The following is a 21681-nucleotide window of genomic DNA, read 5'->3' as shown; positions in this document are numbered from 1 at the left end:
TACTCTAACGCTTCATTTTGATAGGGCGGACATATATATATATATATATATATATATATATATATATATATATATATATATATATATATATGTATATGTATATATGTCTTTATTACAGATGTTGGTGCAAATACTTGAAGTGGCCACTTATTATTACACATGTCCAAGGAAGCAAAATAAAGACAAAAGAGATATTCTAATGCCGTAGCCATGAGCCCACCCTAAAACAAATGTAGCATGCCCCTCAAGTCGAAGTCAAATCGTTCAATCAATCACTGAAATCCTTCAAAACGTTCGCTCGAATGATTTTACTTCGAACGCAGGATACCCATATTGGATGAAAAAAACTTCGACTTCGATATTCAAAGTATTTTTAACATCGAAATTCGACCCTTGATAAATCTGCCACTTTTAGGGGCAGATTTATCAAGGGTTGAATTTCGAATAAAAAAAACTTCAAAATTCGAATAAACAAAAACCTACCAAAATGTATTAAAAAAATCGAAGGGTTTTCGTTTTTGTTCGAATTTGAATTGTACGAATCGAAGTAACATCGTATTCAATCAAATTCGATTCAAAGTTTTTCTAAAAAAAAATTAGATTCTTCAAAGTCCACTAAATGACTCCAAATAGGTTCTAGGATGGCCCCCATAGGCTAAAACAGCAATTCAGCAGGTTTCAAATGGGGAATGGGCAAAGTCTAATTTTAAAGAGACAGTACATGATAAAATCGAATTTATATATATATTTATATAAACTATAGTAGTGTTTCTGAAGCAAACACAGCAGTTTTACCAGTGCAGGGCAACACTGCATCATATTTTTATTACTTTAATAAACTTTCATTTTTTGATTTTACTGTTCCTTTAAAACAAAAATTAGTAATACTTACAACTTTTGAAGAAAATCCTGCTTTAAAATATGAAAAAACACCAGCGTTTTTTTTTACAACTTTTATGACTTTCCGGCATACAGGATATGACGTCATAAGATTGAGGAGGATGTAGCTTCATCTTATCAGTTCGTCAGGTCTAAGCTGGAGAAGGAAACTCTGGCGAAAGAGGTAATGTTATTTGAAATTCGCACTTTAGCAAATTTGCCGAGTAACGATCATTCGCCTGGCGATAACTGCTCTAGCGACAGTCTCTTTTGCTAGTGAATTGTCCTATACGCCTGTTAGTAAATTGGTGATGTCCCTGCGGTGGGTCTTCTACGACTGCCACTTTGCCCCTTTTAGTAAATCTGGCCCGTTGTCTCAATTCATTAAGGTAATTGCTTGCAGACACCCTCCTGAACTTGGTTGACAATGCTTCCATCATACCTCTTCTAGTGAATGGTGCCAAGCTACACCTACGGACACTTGGGAACCCATGGAGATACCACCACCAAGGATTTGCTCCAGTGTTCCCACAGTAGGCGGCATCAAGAAGTTTATCATCAGTCTTGCCCATGCACTTCTCATGTGAACCCCACTCTCAAAATTGCATCTTGCATCTGTTCTGACACAAACTGCAACAAGAAGGTATTTTTCCGCCTATTGAAAGAGTGAGATTTAATATATAGAGAAACCTTCTGCAGAGATAGGAAGCCTATAATACATAAGCCTTGATCGCTTACAAAATGCATCTGTACACAGGATCCATTGTTCCTCGGGGCTAACAACCTTAAGAAATATTTGAAACAGCAAAAGATTTTATTTCTGATGCCTTTTTTTCCACTCCGGTGAATTATTTTGGAATCAGAGATGGGTTGCCTTGGCCCTTTGCTTATTAAGGGAAAGCTTGGAACTCGCATGGTCTCCTGGTAGCATTTGTCATCCTTGTCTCCAAAAATGGCTGCTCCACATTTCTAACACATATACGCTGACAGAAGTCTCTATGAGCCCGGGAGAAAAGGAAGAATACATTATTCCCTGGCTGTCAGAGGCTTCTGCATTATATTACCTTGTCATGGCTTGCTGGTTTTTATGGCAGGATTAGGGTGACATTAAATTGATGAAGGGGGACACAGTTCAACATGGTCAGCTTTAACATAGTCCCAATCCTGGAGCCGGGGGAAGAATGAACCAATTGTAATTGTCCTAATGATTATGTCTGTCTTTTAATAAGAAGTAGTGTATATACAGTATTTACTTCTCTTTAGTGATGAGCGCATTTGACCTGTTTAGCGAAACTGCTGAAAAATATGCATAAATGCGAAAAATTTGCGCAACATATTGAAGTCAGTGGGCGTCAAGAAATTTTTTTTTTCTTTATTTATTCTTAAGGCGTCTTTTTTTTGTCCAAATGCATTAAAGTCAATGGGCGTTTTTTCTTAAGGTGACTTTTTTGTCCAAATGCATTAAAGTCAATGGGCGTTTTTTTCTTAAAGGGCATGTAAAGGCAAAAAAATAAAATCCCATTTTTACTTTCTTTAATGAAAAAGAAACCCATCTCCAATATACTTTAATTAAAAAATGTGCACCATTTTTATAAGAAACCTGACTGTATGCAGTGAAATTCTCCCTTCATTTACTGCTGTGGATAGGAATTGTCAGATGGTCCCTAACTGCTCTGCAGGGAAACAATCATACTTATGAACAGCAGGGGGAGCCCCCACCTTACTTCCCAGCCATGCAGAACTCAAGCAGCTTTGTTTGTTTCCCTGTTTTGATCATTTATGACGATCCCTGAGCAGCCCAGACCACACTGAGCATGTGCATAGTCTTGGTCTTGCAAAGATGTTTAACAAAGTTACAAGATGGTGACTCCCTGTGGCCAAAATCATTTGTTTGATTAGGCTTGTGGTGCAGTAACTTCATGTTTATGTTTAGTATACAAAATACAGCATTTCTAGCCTTATTCTATTTTAGAGTTTACTTTCCCTTTAAGGCGACTTTTTTTGTCCAAATGCATTAAAGTCAATGGGCGTTTTTTCTTAAGGCGACTTTTTTTGTCCAAATACATTAAAGTCAATGGACTTTTTTTTTCTTAAGAGTACTTTTTTGTCTAAATGCATTAAAGTCAAGGGGCGGTTGTTTTGTCACTGCATTTTTTTCTTTTTTTGTCGCAATGAATTTTTTTTTGTTGCCTGACTTTTTTGTTGCAAAATGTTTTGACCCGCAGCAAAATGAGTTGCACAGCAAATTTTTTACACGGTTACATGAAAAATTTAGCCCACGCCAAAACTCAAAAGTTTGCTTTGAATCTAACTATGCTGAATTTTTTTGCTCATCGCTACTTTTCTTTTGAATGGTTATTGTTCCTGATAAAAGAGTGATATGGGTACGAGGGTCTAAAAAGGGGAGAAAAGTCCACCACAAAATAACAAGCGTGGGATGTTAATATACAGTACTTACCTATATATATGGCAATTCGTTTCATTTAGTCTAATGCAGAATACTGGCACTGCACATGCTCAGTACTGCTGTTGAGAAGTTCAGGGTTTGAAGGAAATCATTACAGAAAAGCTGATGCTACTGGGTTGATTATTAAAGAACAACTAAGGCCTAAGTAAAGAAGTAGCTAGAAATGTTGTACATTATGTTTTGTGCTTCTGTACCAGCCCAAGGCAACCACAGCCCTTTAGCAGTAAAGATTCGTGTCTCCAAAGATGCCCCAGTAGCTCCCCATCTTCTTTTCTGCTGATTCACTGCACATGCTCTGTGCTGCTGTCACTTACTGAGCTTAGGGACCCACTCACAATATACAGTAGACATAGAATAGAAATGTCACAATATAAGGCTGATTAGTAATTAATACAGATAATTACTACATGGCAGCACAGAAACCAGTGCAATTAGCATCAGAATTTAATAATTAGCCTTGTAGCCTACCTGTATATTACAGGCCAACCTCATTTTCAGCTGCTCAGAGCCCACTGAGCATGTGAGTGTCACAGACACTTTCCAAGATGGTGACCCCCTGTGACACGTTTGAAGTCCTGGATCATTGATGCTATTGACAAGCTGAAACTTTAGGCTGGTGCAATACGTTCAGTATATAAAATATTGCATTTTAAGCCACATTCATTTTTAGGGTTTAGTTCTCCTTTAATCAATAAGAATGTGCTGATTTCTAATGCTTATATTTAGCATCTAAACTGATTGCTGATCAGTCTTCTATGGAGAATTTTAAACAGGTATGGGACCTGTTATCCAGAATGGTTAGGACCTGGGGGTTTCCTGATAAAGGATCTTTCCATAATTTGGATCTTCGTACCTTAAATCTACTAGAAAATCCTGTAAACATTAAATAAACCTAATAGGCTGGTTTTGCTTCCAATAAAGATTAATTACATCTTAGTTGGGATCAAGTTCAAGCTACTGTTTTATTATTACAGAGATAAGGGAAACATTTTTAAATAATGAATTATAACAGAAGCCAAAAACAAAAGGATTTAGTGGTCCTCCAAATTCTTCTGTTAAAACAGCCTCTTAATGATTGGGAGAAGAATTTTCCCAGGCACAGAAGGCATTATAACTGGTACAGTGCTGGTTTCTAGAGCGGCCAAGGCAATGTCCTTTCTATAAAACCGACAGTAAATGGGTAATCCTCTGTAATAAAAGGATCAGCCGTGGGGATACGGGTGAGAAAATTCCATTCTTGCTTTAGCCCTGAGCTGTTGTGTTGGTGAGTGGCAGCTGGGCAGTGGGTTGAGGAATAAATAGGGGGAATATGGATATGATGAATAAGCAAGCAGCAATCTCCAGGCAGGGGGATATTCACATTACAGGTGATTTATGTTCTGAGTTTTAAACGTATGCGCGGCTGTTATGCCGTAGCCGGGCTAATCAAATTCTCTGCAGATAGAAATGTATATTTTTGGCATCATGTAAAGACAAGGACAACATGTGCTCACCCAAGGGGTCAGACAAGTGGTGAATATGCAATGAGTTCTCCTTGACAGGCCATCTTTAAAACATTTATTTTAGTCACTTTCAATTATGAATGGTCACATCAATGGCAACCTTTTCACAGAGGGGCTTTAGAATGATTTGTAATTCAGCACTCAGTGAGGCCTGTGTTTCTGTAATTACCACTTTCAACCAAAGCACCTTGCCAGTCTCAGAAAAACGACATCTTGGGTTATACGGAAGGAGAATATTTGGTTCATTTGCAGATTATCAGGTCACTAGGACCCGAGAGGGAGGTTCTGGGGGGACGATGACTTTTGCACAGTAATATAGATTGCCGATTATCCACAGCTTTTTTAGTGGTTACGAAGAGAACCTGTAGAACTTTGATGAATGCCATTTGGTTGGCGGTCCTCTGATGATAGTCGGGCAGAACAATGAGTACTTGATTTAATTTCAGCCTGGAACTACCTACAGTGGGTTGACCCAAAGGACTCCCTGTTTTACCTGCATGTTGGGCAGGTTTGGGCCAAGAAATTGAACCCCATGTGGGTGGCAGGTTAAACATCAAACATGGCCCCATGTATAATATGTAATAGTGCTACGGTGGCTCATGTTGCCCATAAATGGTTCATAAAGTAGAAGAGGACTTTGTGGCTTTTATAGGAAAGAGATTTCCCTGGCCAACACAATTAGACAACCATTCAAGGGATGAAAGTACTGTATATCTGTATTTTAGCAGTTATTCTGCATGAAGTTTGGTACCCCACACCTGTCGCTTTAATGGTGGTCTTGTCCCTTTAAAAAAAATGGGTGCTGGTCTGGGCAATCTCTCTCCTTTAAAAGCTACAAGTGGGTTGGTTTAAGCCAGTGAAATCAATATTTATCTTGGAAATCTCTCTACTATAAAGCTATTGTAGGGGGGGATTAAAGGGTTTGTTCACCTATAAATTAACGTTTAGTATGATGTAGAGAGTGATATTCTGAGACAATTTGCAACTGGTTTTTATTTTTTATTATTTGTGGTTTTTGAGTTATTTAGCTTTTTATTCAGCAGCTCTGCAGTTTGCAATTGCAGCAGTCTGGTTGCTAGGGTCCCAATTACCTTGTATTGATTTAAATAAGAGACTGGAATATAAATAGGAGAGGGTCTGAATAGAAAGATGAGTAATAAAAAGTAGCAATAACAATATGGGGCCGATTCATCAAGCTCGAGTGAAGGATTCGAAGTAAAAAAACTTTGAATTTCAAAGTGTTTTTTGGGCTACTTCGACCATCGAATGGGCTAGTTCGACCTTCGACTACGACTACGACTTCGAATCGAAGGATTCGAACTAAAAATCGTTCGACTATTCGACCATTCGATAGTCAAAGTACTGTCTCTTTAAAAAAAACTTCGACCCCCTAGTTCGGCAGATAAAAGCTACCAAAGTCAATGTTAGCCTATGGGGAAGGTCCCCATAGGCTTGCCTAAGTTTTTTTGATCGAAGGATATTCCTTCGATCGTTGGATTCAAATCCTTCGAATCGTTCGAATCGAAGGATTTAATCGTTCGATCGAAGGAATAATCCTTCGATCGTACGATTGCAGAATTTGCGCTAAATCCTTCGACTTCGATATTCGAAGTCGAAGGATTTCAATTCCTAGTCGAATATCGAGGGTTAATTAACCCTCGATATTCGACCCTTGATGAATCGGCCCCTAAATGTTTAGCCTTACAGAGCATTTGTTTTTTTAGTTTGGGGTCAGTGACCCCATTTGAAAGCTGGAAAGAGTCGGAAGAAGAAGGCATAGCATTCAAAAACTATAAAAATTAATAATGAAGACCAATTGAAAAGTTGCTTAGAATTGCCGCTTCTATAACATGCTAAAAGTTAATTTAAAGGTGAACCACCCCTTTAAGCGCTGTGAAACCAATCCCTTGGTAAAGAGACACTTATGACAGAAATGCATGTTGGGAAAAGACCTAAAGAAAACTTTAGGCTTTTTCATTGGCGTATTTGCATTTAAACGATCGTTTTTAATTTTGAAGTTTTTCAAATTTGAAATTCGACCCTTGATAAATATGCCCCTTAGTTGATACATTTCTTATCTTTGTCCCTGCTGAGCTGAATGCCTGAGTTTCATTAGAGGCAGCTGCTAATACTCCAGAGATGCTGCTGAGAAATGGATCAACTAAATGTTGTAAAATTGTAACAGTTCACAGTCTGCGCCTGAATTACTGAGTGTCAGACTCAAACACCAGAGACAGGGACATTCAACTTTAAACTTGGAAAAACTGTAAAAAAATAAAAAACGGAAAGTAATTGAAAAAAGTCTGGGGAACAATCTAAAAACTACAGAATTGAAAAAAGTGTTTGGAAGGTGAACAATCTTTAAGCCCTGCAGAATATGTTGGTGCTATATAAATAATAGTATCGATATACATTGCAGGAGCTTGAGCAAAGCCGATGTTAAATCCTCACATCCTTAATCATGGCTCTTTTCATTACCCAACACCAGAGGAGCAGGTACAGAGTTTTGGAGACTTTTGTTTTCTGCTCTTGCCACCGATGATCAATTCATTCCCCAATGGCATGTGAAGCCCTTCTAATCTTCTTCCTTTGGAGTCCTTAACAGAACTTCCTTGGACTTTCTAGTTCTAGTAACAAGACATTACTTTTTTTTTAATCAGTGGTACCATACTCCCTCTTCCCACAGACACAGACAAATGGCATCATAAAGTTGGTGGAAATAAAAGAGGGTGGCATGGAAGCGAATTCTTGATCATCGTATTCTTGTGATCTTTTATTTAGGTGAACCAGGAATAAAGCTGCAGCACAAATTGGGTTCTGAGCACCGAGAAACACAAGACATATATCATATATCAGCTCATACGATAACATTACGTTGTTTAAGAAGTTTCTCTACTGTTTATTCCCATGTTTATCAGTTAAAAGCCAACATGTTTACTGGTGATTTAAAGGCTAACCTTTTAGATTCTTCTAATTGGTTCCAAATTCAGTATCCCTGAATTGAACCCTCTCCAGGGTCGGATTATGATTGCTATTCCTAGTTACCCCTTCCCAATGCTGCTTGGTTGGGTTCCTTAGTTGCTTTGATCTCTTGGCCTTTTATGTTACGGCTGAGGGACCTCTACACAAAATCAGAAAGCAGAAATCCTCGTCCAGCCTTGCACCAGGGGCTCGGCTATTCATCTCTCTCTCTCACTGGGGACAGAAAGAAAGGGATCTCTGCTGTGAGTAAAGGTTGATAGTAGAACATTGGAAAGTGGAGCTGACCGGCACTCAAACGGATCCACAGGACCAGAGATATTCAGTTAAAAAATTATTTTATTGGTAGAAAAATGTAAAATATAGCTGAATCTCCATCCACCCTACGCGTTTCGCACCCCTCAGGGTGTTTAGTCATGGGCTTTCCAATGTTCTGCTGTACCGCTCCCTAAAGCTGGGGGTCTGAGGCTGGTGCACCCGGACCACTTTTACTATTTGGTGAGTGATTATATATCTAATTCTGGAGCACCTTGTCCTTTTTCTAACCATTTAAAGGTTGATAGTTCCAACATACCATAACAAAAGTTGAGAGAGACATTTCCCAACCCACAGATATGCTAGAGACTTTGGAAATCTCATGGGAACTCTGTGTTGATGCCACACTCTTACCAAATTCTAAAGAGTGTAGCAACAATTATCATCGATAATCAATTATCATCAAGGATAAGTTAAATTTCAAATACCCATTGGTAATGTAGTGCCCCCTTTGATCTTGTAATTCATCTCTGGAGTCTTGCTGCCCCTGTTTATGATGCACCATTGGGTTCAGAGAGCTGGACAACTCAATGGAGAATCAAGGTGTTTTATGGGTTGTACATTGCAAGGAGATGCTAAAACACGTTCAGGGGCAGATTTATCAAGGGTCGAATTTTTTCAAAAGCCCATCAAAGGACTCCAAATTGATTGAAGGAGGTCCCCATAGGCTAAAATACCAATCTGGCAGGTTTTAGATGGCGAATAGTCACATTTGAATTCTTAAAGGGACAGTGCATGATAAGTTTCAAAATTCTAATTTTGAATTTTTTTTTAATTTTTTTTAAAATTTGAATTGAATTTGGAATATTCCCTAGTCAAATTACACTAAGGGGCAGATTTATCAAGGGTTGAATTTCGAATTTGAAAAATGTCAAAATTCGAATTCACAAAGAACAATCGAAGTTAAATTGAAGGGTATTTTTGGCCGAATAGGTCCATTTCGATCATATGTATAGATATATATATATATATATCTATATATATATATATATATAAATATATATATATATATATATATACATATATAATATATATATATTGTTTTTCGACCGAATTCGAATTGTATGAATTAAAACTTTAACTTTTCAAAGTCCACCAATTGACTCCAAATATGTTCTAAGAGGTCCCATAGGCTAAAACAGAAATTCGGTAGGTTGAAGTTGGCGAATGGTCGAAGTCGAATTTTTAAAGAGACAGTACATGATAAATTTTGATATTCGAATTTTCGAATCGAATTTGTACTATTCCCTAGTCAAAGTACACAAAAAATAGCTGGAAATTCAATTTTTTAATTCAAATTTTTACTTCGACCCTTGATAAATCTTAATGTCACCCTTGAGAAAAGTCCAATTAGCACTACTATGTACTACAGTTATGGGATCCATTATCCAGCAAACCCATTATCCAAAAGCTTCAAATTACAGGAAGAGCGTCTCGCCTTGACTCCATTTTTTATTAAATAATTACGATTTTAAAAATGTTTTTCCTTTTTCTCTCTAAAAATTAAAACTGCACCTTGTACGTGATCCAAACTTAGATATGATTAATCCTTATTAAACGTGAAACAATCCTAGCGAGTTTATATAATGTTCAAATTAATTTTAGGCAGACAATGTTTGGAGAGACATATTATGGAAAGATCCCTGGTCCTGAACATTCTGGAAGATAGGTCCCATGCTTTCATTTAAAACTAATGATAATGATGGAAAGATATATAATATGACCTTTTCCAGTCACCCTACATTTGTTTTATCTATTCTCTACATTGCTGGTGAATAAAAGGCTGATCCACTTAGGACAAAGGTATCTAGGAGAGATGAAAAGGGGATAAACCTTAATCCCATTCTCTGTTGTTAATGAAAGCCCTAGTTCTAAACTGGTCCGTCAAGAGAAAATGAACTTATTTTATTATGAATGCACCAGGAGAATATTGGAGAGCTGTGAGGATTACAGAATTCTGCAGAAATGTATTTTCAGTACCCTGGACAGCAGACCTTCATTGCAATCTGTGCTCAGAGAACAACTTTGGTGCCTTAGAATACAGAAATAAATGACTTCATCTAAACTGCTGGAATTCAGAAAAAAATATTGCTTATTCTAAACTGTGACCAAACACCTCTTGTTCCCTGAAAGAATAAATGTCTTTAATGAACAGATAGAAATTGGCTGGAGCTGAAAGGGAAATTATCATCAATGCTTATATTTATTGTCTGAGATTAGTATAATATTTAGTCCAGTAGAGCAGTTTGTGGATAAGTTGATTCACATTCATTTTGTATTTTGTAGCCACTTTTAATCCAATAGTTATGCCCTCTTTACTTTCTTTGGCAAAGCAACGGTTCAACAGTTCATATTTCAAGACTCTCGCTGTCTTCTGTAGCAATGTTACTCCATCCATGTTGAGTTGTAGCCCATTGAGTGCAATGGGATCCTTCCCCATTTTACCATACCAAATGGAAATATGTCTTGGGGGCAGATTTATCAAGGGTCAAATTTCGAAGAAATGGGAGGGTTTTTTTAACTCCCATAACTTCGAAATTCAAATTAAAAATTACCTAAATCTTAATTCATCAAAAAATTGAAGTTTTTTTTTTTTTGGCCGAATAGGTCTGTTTCTGATCGAATAGGTCAGTTTTTTTTCCAATCAAATTCAAATCGTATGAATCGAAGTAACATCACATGAGATCTAATTCGATTCAAAGTTTTTCCCAAAAAAAACTTAGCTTTTTCAAAGTCCACCAATTGACTCCAAATAAAACAGCAGGTTTTATATGGCGAATGGTCGAAGTCGAATTTATAAAGAGACAGTACAAGATAAATTTCAATATTCGTTTTTTTTACTTTTTTTCAAATTTGAATAGAATTGGGACTATTCCCTAGTCAAAGTACACAAAAAATAGCTCAAAATTCGAATATTTTCAATTCAAAAATTCACCTCGACCTTTGATAAATCTGCCCCTAAAATTCAAATTTTCAATTTAAATTCAATGTGAATTAAATTTTCAATTTAAATTTAAAAATTCGAAATTCCAATTTCGAATTTCACATTTTGAATTTCAAATTTCGAATTTAAAATGTAAAATTTAGATTTTTCACGTTCATATGCGAGTTTTTAATTTGAGATTTCAAATATAAAAATTTGAATTCTCAAGTTTAAATTCGTTTTGAATTTTTTTTTAAATTAATTACAAAATTACTGCTGTAAAACCACTGATTAGTAAAATATATTGTTTTTAAAAAAGCTTCCTCATATGGCGAAGGATACTACTTCATGTAGGGGTGAAACTACTGCTTTCAGTCTCTCTTATCTCACACCCACTCCTGCAAAAACTAAAAGCCTTCTCTTTCTTAAAATCTCATCTCCTGCACTGCTCAGGTGTGATTCTGCTTGACTTTTCCTGCACTAACGATCCAGCTCTGGGGATTAAACGGTTAATCTTGCAAGCAGTCCTGGCACAGATCATTCTATTTGTGCAAGGAAGGCAGGCAGGCAAGGGCCACGCATTATCAAGTAAGGCAGAGTAAGTTAAAAGCACCATTAAAAAAAAAATGAGCAGCACAGAGCGGTGCAGAAGAGGAGTGTTGCAATGTGATGGAAGAGAGGAGGAGTTATTGTATAGTCACATACCTGAACATGAACACATACCTGAACATGAACACTGTAAACTATACCAACGTAGTATAAACCGACACCACCATTTAACTGTGCCGGATTGACAAGCCGCAAGAGACCATAGGAACATGTCCAACACTCTCTTAAAGGAGAAGTGACCTACGCCCAATTTACATAGAAAGATGTCACATTGAGAGAAAATGGTCTAAAGGCATATTTTGATGAAGAATTCAATTATGCTAAAGCCTGAGGTGTCACCGAACCTTTAGTGGCAGATTTATCAAGGGTCGAATTTTGAAGTAATGGGATTTTTTTTTCAACTCCCATAACTTCGAAATTTTAATTAAAAAAAATCGACCAAAATTTTAAAAAAAGTTTTTTTTGCGGGTCAATAGTCTGTTTTCCTTCAAATTGTACGAATCAAAGCAAAATCGCATTAGATCAAATTCAATTCTAAGTTGTTTTTTTTTTAAAAAAAGTCCACCAATTGACTCCGAATAGATTCTAGGAGGTCTTCCCATATTACGGAAAGATCCCCGGTCCTGAACATTCTGGAAAATAGGTCCCATGCTTTCAATTCAAACTAAAGACAATGATATTATATATATATATATATATATATATATATATATATATATATATATATATATATATATATATATATATATATATATATATATATATAGAAAAATGAGCCTGGTGCACGCAGAACACTGGTCAGAACACTGGAACACAAAAATTGTATAATCAATAAAGAAAATAATCCGCACTCATGGGTCTTTGTGATACAAAAAACTTCTTAGTGTTTATTCGTTTATTGAATAAACACTAAGAAGTTTTTTGTATCACAAAGACCCAAGAGTGCGGATTATTTTCTTTATTGATTATATGTGTGTGTATATATATATATATATATATATATATGTATATAAGATATATGATATGACCTTTTCCAGTCACCCTACATTGTGTTTTATCTATTCTCTACATTGCTGGTGAATAAAAGGCCGATCCACTTAGGACAAAGGTATCTAGGAGAGATGAAAAGGGGATAAACCTTAATCCATTCTCTGTTGTTAATGAAAGCCCTAGTTCTAAAATGTTCCGTCAAGAGAAAATGAACTTATTTTATTATGAATGCAACAGGAGAATATTGGAGAGCTGTAAGGATTACAGAATTCTGCAGAAATTTTTTTTTCAGTACCCTGGACAGCAGACCTTCATTGCAATGTGTGCTCAGAGAACAATTTTGGTGTCTTAGAATACAGAAATAAATGACTTCATCTAAACTGCTGGAATTCAGAAAAAAATATTGCTCATTCTAAACAGTGATCAAACACCTCTTGTTCCCTGAAAGTATAAATGTCTTTAATGAACAGATAGATTTTTCTGGAGCTAAAAGGGAAATTATCGTCAATGCTTATATTTATTGTCTGAGATTAGTATAATAATTAGTCCAGTCGAGCAGTTTTGGGATCAGTTTGATTCACATTCATTTTGTATTTTGTAGCCACTAGTCCAATAGTTGCACACTCTTTCCTTTCTCTGGCAAAGCAACGGTTCAACAGTTCATGTTTCAAGACTCTCACTGTCTTCTGTAGCAATGTTACTCCATCCATGTTGGGTAGTGGCCCAGTGAGTGCAATGGGATCCTTCAGTATTGGCAAGTAAGCATCTCACTATACCTGATTGTGTGAAAATACCTTATGATGTGTCTTCAGTGCAGGAAAGTCCATCTAATGTCATTGTGCCATGCTACTGTGCCTCTATCAGACCATGAGGCTCACACTAGATACTACGAAATGATGTCTGGGCGCTGGTTGGTTAGAAAGTCAAAGATAAAAGACACATCAATGTCATACTGTATGTTTGTTAGGTCATTTTGCTGTAGACATGTCCTCCTGCTGTTCCTACAGGTGCCTGTTGTGTTGTAGATCTTCTCATATTGATTATAGGCCTGTTACTGACCTTGCTTTGTATGCTGACTGCTCTGACCTGGACATAGTCTTGCCTGGACCTGAACTTTGGGCCTTTGAGCTAACATCAGCTCATCTAGCTTATCCTGCCTCTCCAGTACCAACCTTACTACATTGTCTAAACTGCCTGTGCCTAATAAACTGTATCTCCTATTTAAATACCAATCCTGCCTGTATCACCATTTATGCTTCCTCCTACGATGGCTCTTCCAAACTCTGGTTAACTCTGTGTTCGCTTTATTTTACCATACCAAATGGAAATATGTCTTGGTGTGTGCTAGGCTCCCTTTATCTACATGAGCTATATTGAATGACATGGCCATATGTCTGGGAGTCACACCACCAGAAGGTAAAGCTACTTATATACACAGGGTGTGCACCCAATTTCAAACCTTTGTTCCAACGGTTCGTCCTGCAGCCTGAAAACTATAGACAGCAAGAGAAGTGATCTAATGTTGGCAGGATTTATTCTCCCTAGTAATTAAGATGTTTGGATGATTGTTCGATCTAAATTTAAGGTTTAAGGACCTGTTTATACCAAGGTCCTGCTGCTTGTTTATTATATCACCTTGATGCTGATGGGTCCTCCTACTGTTCCTGTGCTATAGATCCTTCTGGTATTGATAATAGGCCTGTTTCTGACCCTGCATTGTATACTGACTGCTCTACACCTCTTGTCTGGATCTGAACTTTGAGCTTGTTAATCTTTATGCAAACTTTTGCCTAACCTGGGGGTCCCCAACCTTTTCACCCGTGAGCAACATTCAGATATAAATAGAGTTGGGGAGCAACACAAGTATGAAAAATGGGAAATAAATGCTGTGATTGGCCATTTGGTAACCCCTATGTGGACTGGCAGCCTACAGGAGGCTCTGTTTGACAGTACACCTTGTTTATATATAACCAAAACTTGCCTCCAAGCCTGGAATTCAAAAATAAGCTCCTGCTTTGAGGCCACTGAGTGCAACATCCAAGGGGTTGGTGAGCAACATGTTGCTCATGAGCCACTAGTTGGGGATCACTGGTCTAACCATTGCTTATCCTGACTCCTTCACTACCTACCTTAGTCCCTTGTCTTGCCTGGTGGTGTCTAATAAACCCTCTATCTTGTTTTCAAGTTCAGGTCCTGCCTGTATATTAGTTTATGCTTCTTACTTGGTCCATACTTCCAAACGTTGGTCTAGCAGCCTTGACACAGTCAGATGAAAGAGTCAAATCTTCCCTTGGAGTTCTATTGTATTAGTAATTATAGGATAAGTAAACCTTTAAAATAAGTAAATGTACAATTGATGAGGGTGCTATTCTAGGAACTTTTGCAATGTGCATTTATTATTTATTTTGTTTTTATTCTAAGATATTAAGGGATACATGTACTGTTAATATGAATGACTTGTGTTACAACAGCGCCACTTGCTGGTCATTTTCCCACCAGTCTGACCACCAAGTAGTCAAGGAAGTTGTCAGGAGAAAGAAAGAGTCTGCTCTGATGTTCTTCTGCTTAGGAAAGATTTGAGAAAGGTTTCTATTTTTTTTCCTAAGCAGAAGAACATCAGAGCAGCCTCTTTCCTTCTCCTGACAACTTCATTGACTACTTGGTGGTCAGACTGGTCAGAAACTGACCAGCAGGTGGCGCTGTTGTAACACAAGTCATTCATATTAAAAGTACATGTATCCCTTAATATCTTTCAATAAAAACAAAATAAATAAAAAATGTACATAGCAAACGTTCTTAGAATAGCACTCCCGTCAAATTTACATTCACTTATTTTAAAGGTTTGCTTAACCTTTAAGCTTGGATTTCCTACTTTGGAAATAGGGGAGATTTAGTGGAGGGTTATATCCCCTTTAATAGAGCGTATGGACCACAGTGGCCAGATTTACTCTATAAATCCCTGAGGCTTTAATAGATTTGAATAGCAGAGCAGACCTTGGTAAGGGAATGGAAACCAAAAAGAAGTAATTTTATAAAAAAATAACTTGACTTACCTAGTGAAATATAAAAGGCCACACTAATGAGCAGAATGTAAAAATGGAACAGAAATATTGACAGTATTCCTTTTACATGTACTATCACATTTGTTTATTTGTTATTGTAGGACATCAGCCATGCATACAAACATCCCCCTTTCTCCCACGGAATGACAGTGAAAGAAAGGATAAATACTTTTTCCAATAAAAAAAAATTAGGAAGTTGAAGCGAAGCCAATGAAACGATCAGGAATACACTGTAGCACTTTGCACTGGCTGCAAGCAGCTGGCTAAATGTATTCTTGAAATCTTTTCAATAAGTAATGTGGATAATGGTTTTACCTGGGCGCGTTCTGCAGCAAGTCATAGCTGGAGTTTTGTGCGAAAAGGGCAAAGATTCTCTAAGGGTTTAACTGCCACTGAGGACTTTGATCCAGTTCATGTGCTGACACAATCAGATGCATGTCGGCGTCTTCATCCCCCCTGTGGAGCCGCTTCACACTTGACAGATTGGATCTCTTCAGCCAAGCAGGTCCTGAAAGCAGTTTTCAAGGCTAATTTGTGTGTGCAGACTGAGCCTCTCTGACAGGACGAAGCCGTTCAGGCTACTGATATACCAGGCAATTTCATTGACTTCTACATTTTGTGAGCAGTGATTGTTGATTTTTTTTAATCTACAGAAAAATGTCATAGGTGTTTACGACTCTATAGTCCTTTTTTTATCACGTCTTATGCTAACCGCCAGGTCTGTTTAGGGTAACAAGCAGCCCCCAAGTCTGAGGGGGAAAGGGGATCCAGTAAGAACCCATGAAAATGGTGGAGGGGTCTCCTAACTCGATAATATTAGGTTATGAAATTGTGGTCAGGACAGAGAAGGTTTCTCACCAACGTGGCTCACAGTGGCTCCTTGAGGTGGAAATGTAGAAATGTAATAACTTGCACTGATTAAATAATTTGTAAGCCCACATCCACAAATCATACTGTATAAACAGCTCAGAATCAAATTATAAATTATAATATATGAATTTAAGTGATTGAGCAAATATTAGCATATCAATTATTTTATACAGGTTCCTGAAGGAAGGGTTGAAATTATGCCAAAGACTAGGGAATATGGATACAAGATGATCAACAAACCCTGCAGTATGTGTGTTGTACAATAAAGTCCAGAATATGTATAAAGTAATTAAGAGGGTATTTAAGGAATGGGCTGTACAACAGCCACGCGAAACGCATCAGGAGGGAGTGGCCGACACGAGGTATGCAGACAGGGAGGGAGACACTGCGGTATGTTATGCATGAACACTTGTATTGACTATATTTGTATTTTGGTGAATTTGCACAAATAAATGTTTGATGTGAGGTTCTGTGCATGTTTCTAATTTGACTGCATACATATTTGGACCAGTGCACAGGGCCCACGAATTGATAGCAATAACCCATATTATTAATAAATTATTGGAAACGTAGAAAGATGTGTAATGAACATATATGAACTCACTTAGCAGCATAAGTAGAGCTGCAGTCGCACAACATTTATGTAAAATTATTTGCCTCTTTGTCTTTCTTTATAATGATTGGTGGTGTTGCAGTTAACCTGTTCTGAAACAAACACAGGCAGAGTTAGACTGGGGTGTCCAGGGCCTTGCCACCCCAAGAGCCTCCACCCCCAGTTGGGAATTCCTTCTCCCGCCACCAACCTATCCTTACCTAGTTCCTTACACTTGCGGCCCACACCATGTCATGTTCCTTACACTTGCAGCCACCCCCATATACATGCATGCATGCTGCATCTTGTTGCTTTTATTTGCAGTGGGTGGAGTGCACAAGTTCTGGGCAGGGAGCAAATATGAATCGACAGGGCCCGCCAGGTTTTTTCCTGGTGCCCAGTCGGCCCAGTCGGCCCTAAGCAAAGTGCTCCTATTTACACAGGGAAGACCCTGAGCTCCAGGTTTGCCACAAGAGTAGTGATGGACGAATTTGGGCCATTTGGCTTTGCCGAAAAATGTGCGAATTTGCCACAAAATTTGCGAAATGGCGAAACAGTGCCGGTGTCTCGTTTTTGAAACTCGCCGGTGAATTCGCACCTGCCGAATAAATTCGCCCATCACTACACAAGAGCCTTTGTCAATACAAGCAACAAACTTGCACCCAGAGAATTGGGTGCACACGTCTGTGCCATTCATTAAAAGTACTGCAATCAAAGACACTCCTTGAACGTCTGTCTAGTTGCGCTTGGTGCTGTTGCCTCTACCTAGCCTTCTGTTCTTAACTGAGAGCAAGGGTTCCTATTGATACAGGGGAATCCTGGAGCTCCAGGGTTGTCACAGAGGAATTCATCAATAGAGACAGCAGACTTGCCCCTAAAGAATCACATGGCAATAAGGCCGATTTGTGGAGCAACACACTCAATTGTGTACATTGTAATGCATGAATTACAAGTGCACATGGCCACCTCAAAGCTGCAATAATAATGCGATTATGGGTGGAAATGTTGCATTGTGTGTAAATAAAACATCACAATTTGCCCTAAAAAATGCACTTTGCATACTCTACTTGCATTAGTAAATTACCTCTGTATTGGTTAAGACCAGTTGCAGGGGCATAAATAAGGGACCCATGACCAACCACTCCACTTTCCCCTGCTGCTTCCCACAATCTCCATTCCAGACCATTCACACACTTACATCTATCATTGGTAATGGGCGAGTGTGGTCCTTGGTTGTTGGTTAGTTCTATGGGTCTGAACTGGGTGTAACCCTGCTATCTACTAATAGTACCTGCTTTCCTATCACATGCTTATGACTTAATAGACCATGGGAAGAGAAGGAGGGGGATTTACAAGGAGGTCACCAATGGCTCTTGATTTTGAAAAAGAGAGTGGTATTACCTACCAGATGTCCTCCTAACCTGAGAAGAACCTTCCATTATATTGTTGATGAACTACAAACCAAACATATTATTATCAAGGGTTGAAGCACGTTGAAAGCTGATCTCCATTAACATCAGCGCTGGATTGTTATAGCCGTGTTCAGATTGAGCTATTCTGATATTTTTTTTAATGAACATTTATAGAAAAATGAAGTCACTGCAATCCCTGCCTATAAATAGCTGAACGTTACCTTTAATGTTGCCTCTCGCAGATGGTGCATCTTTACAGCAGATGACAATGTGATCACCAACGCACGCACTACATGGTAAAGTCTCTGAGATCAGCAATGGCCTAACAGATGATGAATTTGGATCTCCACGCTTAATCGTTTGCTCTTTTGCTTCCCCTTTCGCACAGTATCGCACTACAATGTGGGTGTGTTTCAAATGAATTGATAGGAATGGAATGCTCCAGCTGGCAGCATTAATACTGATTTATTTCTACATTAGACATGCCATCGCAGCTATTTATTGATTCTGAATATAAAGGAAGGCTTGTATGCCACTTTATCCTTTCTCAAAGCTTTCATTTCTCACAAGGGGATGCTTTCCCAGAATAAAATGTAATTTGGATTTCTGCCAGTCTCCAAAACAAAGAGAATAGGCCTATGTCTTCACAATGAATCCAGTGCTGCCTGTGTTGGACATCCCTTTATTCATGAGGAGTGGAAGGGGGAGGTACGTAGATAACCTCTATCCCACCACCTACCTGTCATCATTCATACACACACAAGTCAAGGAGCGCTGGTTGGTGGATGCCCCAACAGATCCCTGTACTTAATACATACCATATGGCCAGCAGCAAGAACAATACTTCTTTGCTGAACGTGTTGCACCAACGTTTGCTCCAATTATTGCTCTTGCACTTGTGTTTGGCAAAGTTCTGCATCAGGTTGAATACCCACAGAATACCTACAAAGTGGTCAGGTTTCGGGCAGAAAGACCACGATTCGCTAAACATACCAGCTGTGCAATGCAGGCTCCAATCCCCCATCTCCCGATGGTAAAAGTATTTTTTTCACCCTGATATTGTTGATCCACCTCCAGAGTGACATCACTTCGACCCAACATTGACATCACTTCTAGTTTGCATGGTTCCCCTGGGTCAGTTAAATGTTTAGGCACTGCGGGCAGGCCCAGATTTGTGGAGAGGCCACCAAAGCCCGGACCTAGGATTTTAGGGGGCGGCATGCTGCCCAACCACACCCACATTGGTTCAGAAACACTGGCGCAGGAGATACGATCGTTTGAATAAAAGGGCGAGGACGGGGCAATGAAAGACAGCGTGCCTAGGGGTGCCTGCTATGACTGTGGGTAGGGTTGAGTGGCGGGGACAGGGCACTTGATAGTGGGTCAAGTTGTGTGTTAGTGGGTCCATGTTGGGCATGATGGGTCATTTACAAATGCAGCTTGTATGTACAGCTAAAATGCATGTCAATGTTGAGCATATTGCTGCCATTTATTAAAGGTACTTGCTTTGTAACATGCACTTCACACTTCTGTATAGTTGTAATAAGCACCATTTCATGCAACCAGCATTTTTTGGACTGATCGCCACATTAAGGGACAGATTTATCAAGGGTCGAATTTCAAATTTGAAAAACGTCGAAATTCTAATTGAAAAAGATTTTATTGGCCGGATAGGTCCGTTTTAGATCGAATTCGAATTGGGCGAATCAAAGTAACATCATATTCGATCAAATTCGATTCAAAGTTTTTCCACCAATTGACTCCAAATAGGTTCTAGGCGGTCCCCCATAAGCTAAAACAGCAATTTGGCAGGTTTTAGATGGTGAATTTTAATTGAGACAGTACATGATAAATTTTAAAATTTGAATTTCTTTCAAATTCGAATCGAATTTGGACTATTGCCTAGTCGAAGTACACAAAAATTAGCTCGAAATTCCAATTTTTTTAATTCAAATTTTCACTTCGACCTTTTATAAATCTGCCCCTTAATATGGCGGGTTCCCACAGGCAAGCCCAGACTGGCAATCTGTGGGCTCTGGCAAATGCCAGAGGGGCTGCTATAAGGTGCCATAAAAAGTCAGTATTTAGTGGGCTGGTGGGGCTGATTGGGCCTCTGTGTACCTGAAATGTCAGGGCCTATTTTAATTCTCAGTCCAGGCCTGCCCACAGGTGGTTGTGCCAATAGGAGCAGTACACTTGCCTCAATAGAGTAAAACTTTAATTTTAGCACCAAGCTTCAGAAGCGACACTATCCTGACTCTAAAATGACACTAACATTTCAGCCACAGCTTACATCCAATTTCCTACCATACACGTGCAATTATAAATTTGTCACAACGGTTGCAGCAGAGCAACTCCCCGAGCAGCCATAATTACACCAAAATTGTAATGTTGTTGGTAAAAAAACATTATGATTTGTGTCCTGAAAATTGCATTCTGTACACTGCACTGAGTTCAGAAATGATCCTTTAAGTTGAAGTCCCTTACACTAGCATAAGACCGATAGGGGCATTTGTATTTGTTGGATGCGTTCCCTAGGCAAGCGTGTGACTAAATAATCACTTTTCCCATTTCCCGGGCCGAATATCTGAGCCATTATATTTGCATTGGAACAAAAGGGCTCTGCTGTACCTTTCCATGAATGTTGATGGTTTCCTAGAAAATGTTGAAATGTGTCAGCTGTAGAATGATAAAGGGAAGCAGAACTCAGAGGTAAAATTCTGTATTTAAAAAGAATTGCCTGGGAAAAACCATTTAAACCAGAACCAATTATCCTCCATCCGTTATCCTCCAAGGGGCCTACCTACCTGCAAACTGACAACAATGAGCAGCTCTAGATGCAGAAAGGAACAGTGCAAAAGGTAAAACATACATTTCTAGCTGGTAACCAAGTTCAGTATCTAAAGTTCTAACTACTGACAGCACCCATGCCCCCCCCCACCCCAAGGTAGCCAATGAAATTGTCTAGATCTAGACATATAGTATGGCGGAGAGAATAGAGAAACCTTTCCATCCTGTATAAACATCTCTTATAATACTCTAAAAGTTGGGAAGGTTCATCTTTGAGTTAACCTTCAGTAT

The sequence above is a fragment of the Xenopus laevis genome, chromosome 4L (genome assembly GCF_017654675.1).
Source record: "Xenopus laevis strain J_2021 chromosome 4L, Xenopus_laevis_v10.1, whole genome shotgun sequence".
In the NCBI taxonomy this organism is placed as follows: domain Eukaryota; kingdom Metazoa; phylum Chordata; class Amphibia; order Anura; family Pipidae; genus Xenopus; species Xenopus laevis.
The sequence above is the reverse complement of the archived record's forward strand: the minus strand, read 5'-3'. Positions refer to the sequence as shown.